The sequence below is a fragment of the Phyllostomus hastatus genome, unplaced genomic scaffold (assembly GCF_019186645.2).
Source record: "Phyllostomus hastatus isolate PE091 unplaced genomic scaffold, TTU_PhHast_1.1 phas_contig_551, whole genome shotgun sequence".
NCBI classification, from domain to species: Eukaryota; Metazoa; Chordata; class Mammalia; order Chiroptera; family Phyllostomidae; genus Phyllostomus; species Phyllostomus hastatus.
Window position 1 is genome coordinate 2326280 of NW_025333909.1, and position 15696 is coordinate 2341975.

Below are 15696 nucleotides of genomic sequence, written 5' to 3' on the forward strand. Positions count from 1 at the left end.
TGCCCTTTGCTAAGTGGTTTTTCCACAACCTGAAAGTCTATGTCATAACTCCTTTCTTTGGACCCAGTAATTGAGAGATGGCCATATGTACAAGTTTCAGATATACACACCTAAACTCAGGCTGATTAACAGACCTGTGGTAGTACCTTAAGATGAAACAAGCTATCTAAAGAGGTAGTGAGCCCCGTATTGTTGGAGGTGTGCAACAGTGCCTGGCCACCTACTTGGTAAAGAGGACATTGACATGGAATGTGGGAATGGCATCCAGAAGTACGTGAGGGTTTCTACTCATTCATGTGCTCTTCTGAATTCCCTATATCCCTCCTGCCCCTCTCACAGCAAATACACATTGCATGTGGCAAATGAGTCTTGCTTGGGATGACAAAGGTCTGGAAAAGTAGAGACATCCTGGGGACTAGGAGTGGAATTGCTGAATCACCAGCCATTGCCACATTCTCACCCTGTAACCTGACATGCTGATTCTGAGCAAAGACTGGGAAGCTGTAAGCCGGCCTGGGGACAGAGAGGACCCAGGGTGTGAACAAGCACAAGTGAACACATGTGCATGCATGAGCACATGTATGTGCACAAAGATGAGCCTGCATAGGGGGTGTAAAAGCACACCTCCATGTGAACAGGTGCCCAGGCAGCCACCTGAAAGTCCCATGCGCACTGTAATAGCTCTTGAACAGGACAAGATGCTTCAGAATGTGTCCTTGGGTGAATACAGATAAGCCCTCACACACATATGTACTCCTATGCGCAACTAAGTATGTGAGGACAGTTTTCCATACAGACTTCAAGGAGCAAACACCATGCAGAAGACCAGCAGCTACAGAAAGAAAGGCCTGAAATGCAAAGGTGCTACTGAAGAACCTTCAGGAGGGTGCAGTTATTGAGGATGGGGCGATGGAAAGCAGGGTCTAACCCCCAAACATGTCTGCCTTTCCTCCAGGCTTCAGCATTTCAGAGATTAAAAGCCAAAGTGGCAACACTTAACGTTTATGCAGTGGAAACAGCACCAGTGGAAGGAAAAGTTGGCAGCTAAGAAAAAGATGAAAAAAGAGGGAGAGGCTCTTGGTGATAAGGTTCCACCAAAGCCTCTGCCCAAGAATATTGGCAACCAGCGCGTGTGTGATGCAGCCACAGGGGAACCTAATGATGAAGAGGTTGTTGATGATGAAGCTACAAACGAATTTGCTTCATACTTCAACAAACTTCTCCCAAGATTCTCATTACAACATCAGATAGACCTCATGGGAGAATAGTACGAGTGTACAGCTCTCCACAGTTATACCAAACTCACGAGTTTATTACAAAAGAGAGCTGGCTCTACAAAAAGTTATTCCACAGCGCATCTCAAGAGATTTCACAGATCTGATCATTATAGATGAAGATCATAAAACACCAGATAGATTAATTCTGAGTCACTTTCCAAATGGACCAACTGCTTATTTTAAAATGAGCAGTGTTTGTCTGTGTAAAGAAATTAAGAGGCAAAGGACCCCACTGAACACAAACCTGAAATAATCTGAGTAATTTTACAACACAGCATGGTCATTCTGTTGGATGAATGTTTGCATCTCTCTTTCCCCCACAATCCTCAGTTTATTGGAAGACAGGTTGCCACATTCCACAGTCAACAGGATTATATCTTCTTTGGATTTCACAGGTACATATTTAAGAGTGAAAGGAAAGTGGGAATTCAGGGACTTAGACGACATTTTACCTTAAAATTAAGATCTCTTCAGGAAAGAGAACCTTTGATTCTAAAGGTGGAGAATTTGAATGGGTCCATAAGCCTCAGGAAATGGATACAAGTAGAAGATTCAGTTTATAAAGTACTGAAGGAGTAGTATTGGCTTTTGCTGAACAGACCAACTTGAATCTATAACAGAAAACTCTTCAAAATGGCATTTACTGATTTCATACATCTTCTTTTGTACCTAGAGAAATTACTAAGTGCCCTGAATTACCACTTACTGTTTCTGTGGGAAATACAAATAAAAGTCACTTTGGTAAAAGTTAAAAAAAAAAAAAGTATGTGAGGACAATGACTTGGGAAAAGCTTGGAGTCCCTTGTTGGACCATGACTGGGTGGCTAACCTCTACAAGGCTTCCTAGTTTAATAGGGACATTACTGTCCATGATTTGCTTTGCTTCCCATAGAAGCCATGTGAGCAAATGAGACAGGGTTATTAGCACATGCATGGATGTGTGCATGTGTGTGTGGCATGTGTCTAGATGACCCGCCTGGGATTGCTGTTAGATACTACCAGAAAAAGATTGTGTTGAGATTTTGCCACAAAATAAGTGAGGAAATTATGATCTATTACATAGACCATGTGTGCATCCAGTTGTGCCCTGGCCCCCTGTGTGAACTTGGGCACATCTCCTCCTCTCTTGGGCCTCAGTTTCCTCATCAGTAGTTTGGAGAGAGAAAAAAATGGAGGAACAGGTGGTTTCTGTGGGCCTTTCCATATCTGATATTGTGTGACTACCTATGTTATAAGAGGAAAAAGACTGAGGGACAGTGGGGAGTGTTGACCCTCTCAAAGTCATCTCGAGGTCATGGCTGAGATAGCATTCCAGCCAGATTCTCCACCTCCCAGGCCAGTGTCCCCAAAGGACTGGTATGCCCACCTAACACAAGAGAGTAACATAAGAAAAGATCCACATTCTGGGCAATTGCTATGCGCATAATACCATGTTAGGTGCTGGAAGGGGGCGAAAGGACACACTGAAAAAACAGTCCTGTTTGTGCACGTGTGAAAGTGTGAGGCTGGGCGATGTACTCATATGTGTGCTTGGTTGTTTGCAGAGACCACAGATACCCTCCCGGCCCACTGGCCTCCAAGGAAGACACACCAGACACGTATGGAACTATTTATACTTGGTTCATCTCACATCCAAGCATCTTGTCCCTTGGCTGCCCCTAAGCCCCAGGGCAGCTCAAAGCAGACTGAGGCCCTGGCCTGGCTTTTTGCCACCTTCCCAGTATCCCTGGCTTCTAAGGTGTCACCCTTCAGCTCCCAAATAGGTCGCTTCTGATGTGGAGGCTGTGGCAGAAAAGCAGACATGACCTGAGACCTTAATCCCGGAGTTTCCAAATATGGAATAGTCATTGTTCTTTGCTTTGGTGCCTCCAGTGTACAGAAAATCTGCTTCTAATAAGTCATGTGTGTTGACAACCTACTCCATGCCAGTCACTTTAAAGACAACCTGCCTGAACCCTCATGGCATTTCTGTGAGGCAGGAACTGATTTTGCAGACAAGGAAGCTGAGGCTCAGAGAGGAGTTGCTCAAAGACACACAGCTAGTATGTGTATGTGCGTGTTGGGCAGGGTCAGATGGAATTCAAACCAAAGTTTCTCTGTTTCCCAGCTCCTCGTTTCTCTCCAGCTGAGGGACAGCTCCATATGGTGTGGGGCTCAGTTTCCCCACCAGGTCTCCAAGAAGGTTGAATGAGATGATCTGACAGGGCCCTTTCAGCTCTGGCAGGCTCTGCCAGAGCCATGCCCATCCTTGCCATCAGCTCTCCCATGTGCTCATAGAAGGCAGGGGGCTCAGAGCAGCCCATGCCCTCAACTGGGTTTACAAGCCCAGAAGGGCTGCCTGTCTGATTGGGGCCTCAAAGCAATAGCACTGGAAATGGAAACATGAAACTGAAGTGTGTGTGTGGGTCTGGCAGGCTGCCTTCTCACCCTGAGATCTAACTGTGTGTTGATTGGTGTCTGCCACAGCCCTAGGTGTATATGTGCCTGCACATGTGCCTTTGCATTGGGTGCATGCTTCCATATGCCTACACAATTTTGTGTATCTCCCTGGGTCCATTTGTTTCTGTATACTTGTGGATGAGAAGGCATGTATTTGCGTCTAAGTGTAGCTACTTTTATATGCACATGCAGGCATATGTCTGTGAGTCTACATGCTTGTGGCTGTGCACTGTATGGGCATTTGCATGTGTTTGTGTGTGTATAAGCTTGAATGGCATGTCTATGCACATATATGTGTAGCTGAGAGTGTGCACAAACACATGTACATTCTGTGTTTGTGGACATGCACAGAAGTGAATATGCATGTGAGTAGTAGTGTCTAGGACCTGGGATAGAGAACCTTGGCCTTTCTTAGAGTTTTCCCACCCCAACAATTTCTAAGAGGTTGGCATGGGCTGATAGTGCTTGCTGGGAGTCTGAAAAGATTGGGGTAATTAGCATAAAGGGATTTAAATCCATGCCAAGCACTCAGAATGGTTGGCCAGAGTAGTGGACAGTGGTGCTAATCAGGCATCAGACCCCTCATGCACTGTCGCTTCCCCTTGCCTTGTCCTTATCATTACACCCATCTCTCATCTCCTCCCCACCATCACAGCCACCTTACTAGACTCTGCATCACCACGTGGTTCTCTACAATGTCCCCACCTGAGACTGCTGGAGTGCTTCTCTTAGAGCCATCCATTTAATTATATCTCTACTAAAATTCCCCTGTCCCCTAACACAACAGTCTCCAGACTTTGGAATTTCATGGATGAGGAAGACAGTGTTTAAATGAATAAACAAATAAATAGGAGAACAGTCAGAGGGTCGCAAACATTTTTATTTTTCTGAGGACAGACAATTAAAAAATGTCTCACTCCTATTTCATAAAGGAAAGAGATCATTTGAATCCCACCACCATAAGGCTACAACAATCTCCAAATAAAGAATAGCCTTTTTTAAAATATTTATCACATAGCAAAGATTTATTATGTTCTAATTGTTTCTTCCTTAAACTCCTCTGAACCCATTTGTACCCATTCTTTTTTTTAAAGAATCAGCAATTATCAGATTGCAATTACATTTTTAAAAAGATTTTATTTATTTATTTTTTAGAGAGGGAAGGGAAGGGGAAAGAGAGAGAGAGAGAAACATCAATATGCAGTTGCTGGGGGCCGTGGCCTGCAACCCAGGCATGTGCCCTGACTGGGAATCGAACCTGCAACGCTTTGGTTCACAGCCCGTGCTCAATCCACTGAGCTACACCAGCCAGGGCTGAGAATAGCCTTTTGAGTTGAATTAATTTAGCTTTCTGAAAACTGCACTACATTATCTTTACTTTTCTCTCATTTCCCCACAGATGAGTGAAAATCTCACTTGGGACCACAAACTTGTACATCAATTGCAAAGCCTATGAGAGGCAGCCCCTGGTTCCCCCTTTCTAGTTCCTCCCCCCTTCGAACCCTGCACTTGAGGTACAGGGCTCCCCAACTCACCGCCACTTGACTGCTTCCACACTCTTGCTCATGAATCTCCCTCTGCCAGGCATGTCTGGAATGCCCTTCCCCCCTTTTGGACTGACAGACTCTTCCTTTAAGCCTCAGTCTCAGCCCAAATGTGACCTCCTATGAAACTTTTCCAAGTCCCTCCAGCTGGAAGTGATCTTTCCTTCCAAGGGTCCCAGCCTTACTTTCATCCTCTCCTAGTCAGGCTAGTTGTTTGAAAGTCTTCTGACTGGGTTGAAATGTGTGAAGCCACACGGTGTCAAGAAGAGTATGAAGTTAGGAGTTCAGACCCCTACTCTACCAGTCATACCTGAGGGACCTTGTAAACATTTCTCAATCACTCCCAATGCCCTTTCCCCATCTATAAAAGCAGGCAAACAATGGATTGTGGTGCAAATTACCACTACAGTGAATGCATTGGTGAGATGACTGCTTAGTCCTCACTGGGAGCATCATTCCTTCTACCCCTATTGCCATCAAAAGCTTTTGTTTTCTAAATGGGCATCTCCTGAATCGCTGGATGAGCCTGGAAGAGAGAAGAGGAGCGGCACTGACCCAATTCGCTCAGCTACTGCCCAGCCAGCAAACATTTGAGGGCTTGATTTCCACTCTGCCTGGAGGCATCGTTAGCAGCAGCCCACAGAGCTTACTGCCTGAGAGCTGTCATCTGGCCTCTGAAGGACAGGTCACTGTAGCCTTGGGGCACCTGTGAGCTCATCCAATGGCCAGTGGGAGTGTAATCCCTTGAACCTTTTGATAAAATCACTTAGTAATCATATCCAGGCCCATAAAAAAATTGGTCATACACCTTTAGCTTAGAAATTTCATCTTTGGGGATCACTACAAACAAAAAAAGGACTTAAAAGGTGTTTACTGTAGTGTTATTTAAAACCATGATAAAGAAAAGGAAAAAAATCTGTGTTCAAACAATAGGGCAATGATTAACTAAATTGTAGTAAATTAACTCTGTAACATATTACACACCCATTAAAATATAGCTTAAGGGAAATTTGAGCTAAATGAATTTCACATCAGAATAAAAATAATATAGGCATAGTGAAGAATCACAGCTTTGAAAGATAAAGTAAGAACTGCAGATGAAAAACAAAGGACAGAAAGGAATACATTAAAATGTTAAAAATTATTTTCCTGGGTACTGAAAATAATGGATGGTAGTTTTTTTCTTCTTCTCTATTTCTCTATTCTCCAAGTTGTCTTAGTGCATAGATACAAGTATTTTAATGAAAAGATCCTTTTAAAGAAATAGTGCCCCCAAATTAAAAAAAAAAATAGTGTCTATGTCTGGTACCTAAAGTATGCTAAATCAACATCAGTTCCTTGGTTCTTGGGAGCAGAAATAGTGCCCTACGCAGCCTTGTGGGTCCTGCTGTGTGGCTGTATCCCCTGTGTCTGAGGAGACAGCAGCAGTCACTAAATATTTCTTAACTGATGGGACTATCTAGCATAGTGTCTGCATAGAGTAGGTGCTTAATAAATATCTGTCACTTTTCCTACCTCCTCTTTGAGGACAGAAGCTATGTTCCTTTACACCTTTGTGTAACTCCTATGGTGCCTAGTACAGAGTAGGTGCTTGCTATATGTTAATGGACATTAGTAATAATCATCATCATAATAGTTTCCACTCCTCGTTTGGATACTATATGCCAGTCATCATGTTACATACTTTACACAGATTATCTCTTACATTTGTAAGCATTGAAGATACAAATAATAACACCATCCTCTTCATACTATAAAGTTGGTGTCACTATTGTCTTCATTTCAAAGCTGAGGAAACTGGGAGGCTCAAAGGGGTCAAGAATCTTGCCTTAGTGGCAAGGCCAGGGAAGCAACAGGGGCAAGTTTTGTGAAAAAGACCCTACTCATTTTCATGGGAAAGCAGCAGAAAAGATCGCAGAGCAGGTTAAATGACAAAGGTGAGACTTGAACTCCAAGCCTTTCTTGTGCCAGGGTAGTCTCAGAAGCCCATCTGCCCTTCAGCCCGCATGCAGTGGTCCCCAGCTGCCTCCTTCCCCCCTGAGCAGTGGGGTGGGCTGGGTCTGAGCAGCCACTTACCTTCACTTTCCTGAAGCAAGCCCAGAAAACGTCCAGCAGAGGAGGCATGGTGGGGTGTGGGGAGCTGGCAGAGCCAAGCAGAACTCTGCTGGGCACAGGCCTCTCCCTCTCTGGGGACTCCGCTACAGGGGACCAGGGGCTCAGCTAGAGCTAGTGTTAGCCCTGCACTCCATCAGCCAGCCCTGCATGGAGAGGGGAGAAGCAGAGAGCAACGGCTGTCCAGAGCTCAGCTCGCCTCCACTCCAGGCGCCTCCCGGAGGGCTGGCCGAGGGAGGGAAGAAGGGAAGGAGGGAGGGAGAGAGGAGGCTAGCTAAGGAGGAGGGACCAGGAGGCGGGTCACTGATTCAAACTCGGCACCGTTAATCAGTTGGCTGGGACCGGACAGCAATACCAATTGAAATTCCCTGAACATTACAGTTTCCAAACCTGGAGTGTCCAGCCCGCCTGCCTGCTTTCCTCCTGCCCAATGACATACCAGCTCACCCTGGGGGCCTCTGGGTACAACCAGGACCACACAGGGGCTGTGGATAAAGTGTCAAGGAAAAGAACCCAGAGAAGAGAGCCCTCCACCCAGGCAGGCCCCAGGCAGGTGTGAAAGCAGTCGGTGCGTGAGGAAAAGCTGTGGCCTTAGGAAACCTCAGACTGAAAGCTCTGGACCCTGGGTTACAGGATCATTCTCCAACTGTGCTTTAAAGTCAGGAATTGTGACTCACTCTGGCACCTTCAGGAGTCCTCTTCCTTTCCCGGCCTCAGTTTTCCTGGCTGTATAATGAGAGGCAAGGTCACAAGTCTGTAGGTCTCAAGTCTATTATGTGACTCCTGTTTGGTGTAAAGGACAGGATAAGTCTGGAAAAAATCTCCATTCTGGCCAACAATCACAGTCCTGCTCAGAACTCCTGTGTTGCCCTGGGAGCCCACAGGAAGTCAGGTAATGCCCCAGTGAGAATTTAAGTCCCCAAAGGCATTTCCTCCATCCCTCTGACTCAGAGCATTGTGGTTCTCTCCCAGCTCAGATGGCCTGGGTGTGTGTCCTTCTCTGAACATCTTCTGAGGACATGATGTCCCTCCTTTAATCATTCCCATGCTCAGACTCCTCCAGATACAGAAACTTAGCATAGTATCTGAACCTGATCACTCTGAATGCACTGAAGTCCATTCTTTCGGTGGAAAGAGTTAGCATTAAGCAGTTCTAGAGACTTTTTGGGCCGGAAGCCACTGAGAAGCAGTGACTCCTCCTCTCCCAAGCCTCAACAGGCAGGGTGCCATGGCTGGCAGCCAGAAGGCTCCCAGGGACTCCATGGCAAAAAGCCAGGCTTGGATCTCTGGGGGCACATGTCATCACAAGGCCCAGAATAACTTATTCCCCGGGGCCTCACTTCCTTTACAGAGACCTGAGATGGTCAGGCAAAGGGCCAAATGCTGGGACCCTAGACGGTCCTAAGCTTGGTTTGACCAAGCCTATGCTCATCTTTGAGGACTTTGCTCCTTAGTGGCATGGTCCAGAGATTTATCCTGAGGGTTCTTTAAGGATCCCTCTGCTACTCTCTGGCCCTCAGTTTTCCCATTTGTATCCTGGGGAGGTTGTGATAGCTGATCTCTCCCGTTTTCTCTAGCCCATTCTGTTGCACCCTGTCAGGATGATAGCCAGAGGCAAGACTGGCTCCTTCCCACCCACCTCCAACTGCACACCGATTTATAAGGGGAAGCCACCGCGCGTGGCAGGGGAGTGATACAAAGACCCAGAGCAGAGCAGTGTCCCTTCCTTTGAACACGTGCCCTCTGCCCCCACAGGCAGATTAACCATAGCACCTACCTCGTCTGGAGGTTCAAATTGAGTGAATTAAAGCATTTAGTATGGCGCCCAGCATAAAGTAGTCTCAATAACTGTTATTTGTTATTGTTGAAGACGTTGAGGCTTTGGGACCTGACAGACTTAGATTTGAATGTTGCTTCTGTTGACCTTGTAGTCGTGTGCCCTTGGGAAGGCCACTTCACTTCTTGAAGCCTGTTTCTTCACTGTGAACTGTGAGCTCAGTGGCTACGTAAGGAAACTACTGCTGAGTCAATGAGATGACACGTTCACACTCGCCATGCTTGGCACATAGCTAGTGTTTAGTTGCTTAGTTTCCTCTGCTCCCTCTTCCCATCCTGGGTGCTCCTGACCTTCCCTGCAGGAAGAGCATTGATTTGGCATCATCTACACCTGAGTTCAAATCCAAGCCCAGATACTTCTGGGCTGTGGAACCACCTTAGGCAAGACTCTTTTATCTCTGGCACCCACCCTCAGTTTCCCTGGCTACAATGTGAGGATGAAGATAAAGATCCCTACTCACCTGCCAGGCTTGTCATTAAGGAAGAAGGGACATGAAGAACCTGACACGCAGTGGGTTCTTTTCAGTGAACACAAATCCTCCCTCCTCACTTTTCCTTCTGTCCCCCACACTCTGTGGGGGCTCGGAATGCGAGGAGGGGCTCCCTTGCCTCATATCCGCTTTCTCTGCTGGCAGGGCTGGGGGAGGGTCTGGGGAGTTGGGGGTCGGAGACATGGAGAGTGTACCAATTAAGGCAGGTGGAACCAGAAGGGCCTGGGGACCTGTGTGCAGACAGGCAGGGAGACTATCACATGAACCTTCAATGGATCAACTGCTTTATTTCCTCAGACGGGAGCTGGCACTGCCTGACATGGCATGTCTTCTCTAAGGTCCGAGTCACAGCCTAGGCCAAGGAACCCAGGTGAAGGAGGGGAGAAGCCTGGCATGGCTGAGACCTGTGAGCTAGGAAGAATGGCCCCCTTCCCAAGGGCATTGTGTCCATCCCTCTGTCACATATGGAACAGATTCCATTTGGGACCATTGGAGGAACAAGGCTATACAGGGCGAGACAGCAAGTCAGAGACCTATAGAACAGCAGTTCTCAAATATTTTGTTCTCGGGACCCTTTTACACTATTAAAATTTGTTAAAGACCAAGGAGTTGTTATGAATGTGAGTTATATCTATGGATATTTATCATATTATATACTAAGATGGAGACATTTAAGGGGTATTCATTCATTTCTTCATTTATTTAAAAACATGTTAACATAAATGACATATTTTATAGCATATTTTAATATAGTTTATACAGAATAACAATATTTTCTATAACAAAAGTAAATTTACTGAGGAGAGTAGCATCGTTTTACTTTTTTTTTTTTGCAATTCTCTTTAATGTCTGGCTTAATAAAAGCTGAATTCTGATAGCTGCTTCTGCACTCAGTCTGTTGTGATATGTTATTTGGGTTGAAGTACTATATGAAGAAAGTCCTGCCTCCTACAGGTATGCAAATTGAAAGAGGTGTTAAGAGAATCCTAAGGACTATGGGCCAAACTTTGAGAACCACTGTATTATTACGAGGTCTTAATGAACCCTCACTAGTGAAGCCTGGAACAGATGAGCCTGAAGATTCTTGCAGAACATCCAGTTCAAAACCCCTCATTGTGCAAAAAGGAAATGTAAAGACAGGGATTGGCCAATTCGAGAGAGCAAGTCAAAGGTAGAGCTCAGACTTGGACCCAGGTCTCCTGCTTCCTGGGAAAGTTCTTTTCCCACCACCTTTGAATAAATACAGCTTTGAAATTCCAAGGGTAGTACAGCAGAGAGTGCTCTTGTCTGGGTTATAGAGAGGTTTGGGTTCTGGTACCAGATCTGTTATTGATGCAGCAATAAGAGCTTTTCAGAGTATTCAAAGATGACAACATAGATCAAGAGCATAGCAAAGAATGTAAAGTAGTGAGCTCCCTGTCACTAGGTGTATACAGGGGAAACGTTGGCCTTTTACTTGTTCATGTTCATTCATCCATTCATTCATTCATTCACTGAATAGACTTGACTGATCCTGACTCTGGGCTTGACTCTGAGGATGCAGGCCTAGCTAACCTGTCATGTTTCTGTGAGTCTCAGAAGCCCAACAGAGGTGACTATAAATGGTCCTTGTAACAAACTATAGGGTTCCTATGGCAAGGCCTGAGCAGTCACTTTTCCAGGTTGAACAAGGAACATGGTAGGAAGAAAGAAGGGGTAGAAGAATGATTCTATATTTATTTTATTAAAAAATCAAATCAATTTATGTATGTATTTATTATACTCTACCTTTCACTCAACAATGTCCAGTCATTCATTCATTCAACAAATAGTTATTTGACAACTACTATACAGCAGGCAATATGCTGGGTACTTGGTTTCAAAAAAGCTATCAATGATTTCAGATGAGAATAATACATCTCACTGCATCAGAAAACCACTTGTCTCATTTCCTCTTCTCTACCCGTTCATTTTATGCCCATTTTGATGAATGCCATGGACCCAGCAAATCCTCCACCACTGCATTTATTGGACAGGGAGGGGCGGGAGGTAATGGTGGAGAATCAGAAAAGTAAATCTAAACAGAACTTGGCACTTGTATTTCTTTTTTTTTTCCTTTTCTTTGGGTAACATTGGTTAATAATATCACATAAGTTTCAAGTGTACACTAGTATTCAATATCTATATAAACTATAGCATTATCACTGTCAAAAGTCTACTTCCACCCCTCACTATACATTTGACCCCATTTACCCATTTTGCTCTCCCCCACTCCTTCCCCTCTTGTAACCACCAATCTGTTGTCTGACACCTTTTTTAAATATATTTTCTTGGTCTCCAAGTATTTGCCAATCGTTCAATCAATTAATTCCACTATACCAGAGGAAGAGAGTTTCTTAGCAGTCCATGGGAAGGCAGGGTCAGGCTGAAAGGCACAAGTGTAGATTTTCATTTCCAATAATTCCTGCAGAGAATAGAAACATAGAAGTACTCCAATGAGACAAACATTTGTGTAACAATCTCCTAACAGCAAATTACTCTCCTAGAGAGGAATAATGTATTATACACAGCTCCTTCAGGGCAGAAATTTTCTCTCAAGGGAACATGTGTTTCCAGTGCACATGTATTTTCAATGCGAAGCCACTCACATAAACATCTAGCACTTTCAGTCAATAGGGCACAAGATCTTATGTCCAGGCCTTTTACTTGTTCATGTTCATTCATTCATCCATTCATTCATTCACTGAATAGACTTGACTGATCACGACTCTGGGCTTGACCCTGAGGATGAAGAGATGATAGTTGATAGCTGAGCACTTTATGTATACTTGCTCTGTTCTAAACACTCTCAAAGATTTATCTCATTTAGTTTTTACCATAACCCTGTCATATGCAGAAATTACTCTTATAATTTCCATTTTATAGATGAAGAAACTGAGTCCCAAATGGGTTGACAATCTTGCCCAAAGTGACACAGCTAGTAAGTAGAAGGGCTGAAATGAAGCAAAACTCACCTGACTCCAGAGCCCAAGCTTTTACTCATTACTGTCTGCTCAGATATGGCCCCTGTGTTGGTAGGGGGCTGGCTCATGCTCCACAGGAGAGTTAAGCCAAGTAGATAAAGAACTCTGATCCAAGATAGCACAAGAAGTGGAAGTAGAGAGACAAAGAAAAGTGTTATCAGAGGCTAAACTAAAGTCAGCTCAAAGGATAAGAAAGTTTGAAAGGAGGCATTCTGGTTGAAGAATGGGCAGGATTTGGGGGAAATAATGGGATGATTATTTCAAACAGATAAAACAGCCTAAGTAAAGGCGTAAAAGCAAGAATTCAGAAATTACATGTGACAAAGTTCATTCAGGTGTTCTGCAGTATAAGGTGCACAGAGTTGCTAGACTGAGCAAAGATAAGTACAGGGCACTCAGTTCAATTTGAAATTCGGATACACAATGAGTAATTTCTTAGTATGAATATGTCTGAAATTCAAATTTAGCTGGCATCCTGTATTTTATACAGCAACCCTATGGGTGCATAAATGAGATGCTAGAATGAGAAAAGGTAGACTAGAACCAGATCATGGCAGGTTACATAGTTGCCAAGTGACCTTGAAAACATACCTCTCTGAGTGTTAGTGTCTCCCATCTGTAATGTGGGGCACTGAACTAGACCACTGGCTGTACATCTGTATTTTAAATATGTAGATTGCCAGGCTGCTCCTGAATCAGAACCTTAAAGGGTAGGTTCTGATTCTCTGGTGATTCTGACCACCAGAGAATAGCTGGTGAATAGCTGGGTTTGGAAACCAATGGGCCGGATGGCTGTAAAAGTCCTTCTTGCTCCCACGTTCCTTATGACCAATCCAAAAATTGACAATGCTGGTAAGGCAAGATATACCTTTATATTATCTTGATTTCTCTAAACCCCTTCTGTTCACTGGTTTTTCTCACCAGAGAGGCCCAACACAAAAGACTTTGGAATTCCCCTTTCATTCCTCTCCCAGAGACAGAGAAGACTACCATGTGAAATGCCACACTATGGGGAGTTCTGTAAAATACCCCTTACCTTGGCAGGAATTTCTTCCTGCGCAAGGCAGGGGCCCACAGATGGCTGGGAGATGAAACAGAGCCAGGGGTTCTGTGTGGCACAGGACCGTCAAAGCAAGCAGCCAGACACTGAGGCAGGTCTGAATGAGATCTCCAGAAAAGACATTAGATGTCCCTTAGAGAAATGAAATTCCTGCTGTTGGAAAGTCTGCTCTCCCAGTCACCAGGGTCTAGATGGGAAATACAGACTTCCCAGTGTGGGACCACATTGCCTCTGCCTACAAGTAGGTCAGCTCAGTACCTCCTAAATCCTGTGGCCTCTACCCCAGCCAGCCTGGAAGGTAAAGGAGCATGAGATCTCCAAGGACCAAGCTCAGCTATGTTTATTAGCCAGGCCTAGCAGCCTCCAACTTGGGCCAACCCACTCCAATTCTCCTGGGAAGTCTTGAGCTCCATTGTTAAGTGCGGGGACCCATCAGGGCCACAGCTGACTTGATGGAGCCTCACAGGAAGTGGTGGTAACCAAGGCTGAATTCCATGAGCATCTGATTATCAGCAGGATTATCAGTCATTATCGGGCGAGCACATGAGCAATTTTCTGCATCAAGCAGTAGCTCCAAATGCCTCTGAAGAAGGGCTGGTGTCTTGGCTCTCACGGGTCAGACAGAGCTAGGCAGGGCTAAGCGCAGGCTGGGAACGCTGGCCAGCAAGGGAGGAGAGGGAAAGAAATGACATGTCAGAGATAGAGGTAGGGAGACAGAGAAACATGGTAAAAGAAAGACACAAATTGGCTCAAAACAAGGTCTGAGCCAATGACCCAGTGGAGACTTCCTTCTAGGGCCCCCAGATAGCCTCCCCTTGGGAGGAGCTCAGGGAGACACTGCATTTAGTGGCAACTAAAGCTTAGGAACTTCCTCACCAGGCTTTGATGGGTGAGGTCAAATTCCTTTTCCGGAGATTATGCCCACAGTTTGCTGAAACAAAGCTGGATGCCCTGAGAGATGACAGGACCTGGGCAGGCACCATGGGACAGACTGTGCTATACCTGCTGTAAGGCAGGAAGAACAGTCTTTCTGGAGAGCTGAGGTGACCGCCAGAAGTGGGGACACCCAGGAGAGCAGGTCTTCAGCCTGTTTCCTAGGAGAGGGCATGGCAATTGACAAAGAGTCTGGGGACAGGTGATGTCAAGCACTCTGAGGGGCAACTGGGCCTGTGGCAGCAGGGCTCCAACATGGGGCAAAGGCCTAACTCTAGCCTGTGGGGAGACCAACAAAGGCAAGGAAGGGCTTGGCCCTCAGGTCTCCAACAATGGTACCAGGGATCAGAACTGGGATGGGCCAAGTGGAGACTTGGTCACTGTTACCAGTCAAAGCCCAGTGAGTTGAACCAGGGCACAGGGCTAAGACATAGCATGGGTATGATGGTGAGGCCAGCAGATGGGCCCAGGGCCTCCCGGTGTGGAGATGGTGTCAGGCATAGGGTTGGGCCTGCAGGTGGGTCAGAAGGTTTCAGTTATGGGGAAAGGAGGCCAGCAGTGGCTGGGTCCCGGGCAACTTTAGATAATGGACCCCTCACAGTGCGAAGTCCAGCCCAGAAGTGTGTGCCTTCCTGTGCTTGACACAACTCAGCTTGTGCAGGGAGTGTCACTGAGACCCTGCCCTAGTGATAAGGGTATAAAGATATGAGGAAGAAGATGAAAAATGATGGAGTATGGGGTGGGGGTTCTTCTAGCCCAGGAAAGTGGGGCCTGAAGACCTGTGCGTAATGGTCCCTACCTCCAAGGGCTGCTCTTAAGGCTCAAAATATAAAGTAGTTAATGACTATGGGAGCACAGTGGAAAGTGTAAGACTGTCCAGACAGAAGGAATGGTTCCTACTCTTATCCTTAGTGCCCAGAAGGTCTGTTCTTTGCTTTTTACTTTCTGCCATTAGAGACCCCTTTCTCCCAGCTCCTGTCTCATACATGTTTCCTTTCACTC

The 15696-nt window shown here is 45.6% G+C and overlaps 1 pseudogene; it reads left to right on the forward strand.

The window, feature by feature from the left end:
• The first annotated feature begins 815 nt into the window (after positions 1 to 815).
• On the forward strand, positions 816 to 1840 carry LOC123824251 (annotated as a pseudogene).
• Positions 1841 to 15696: the final 13856 nt, after the last annotated feature.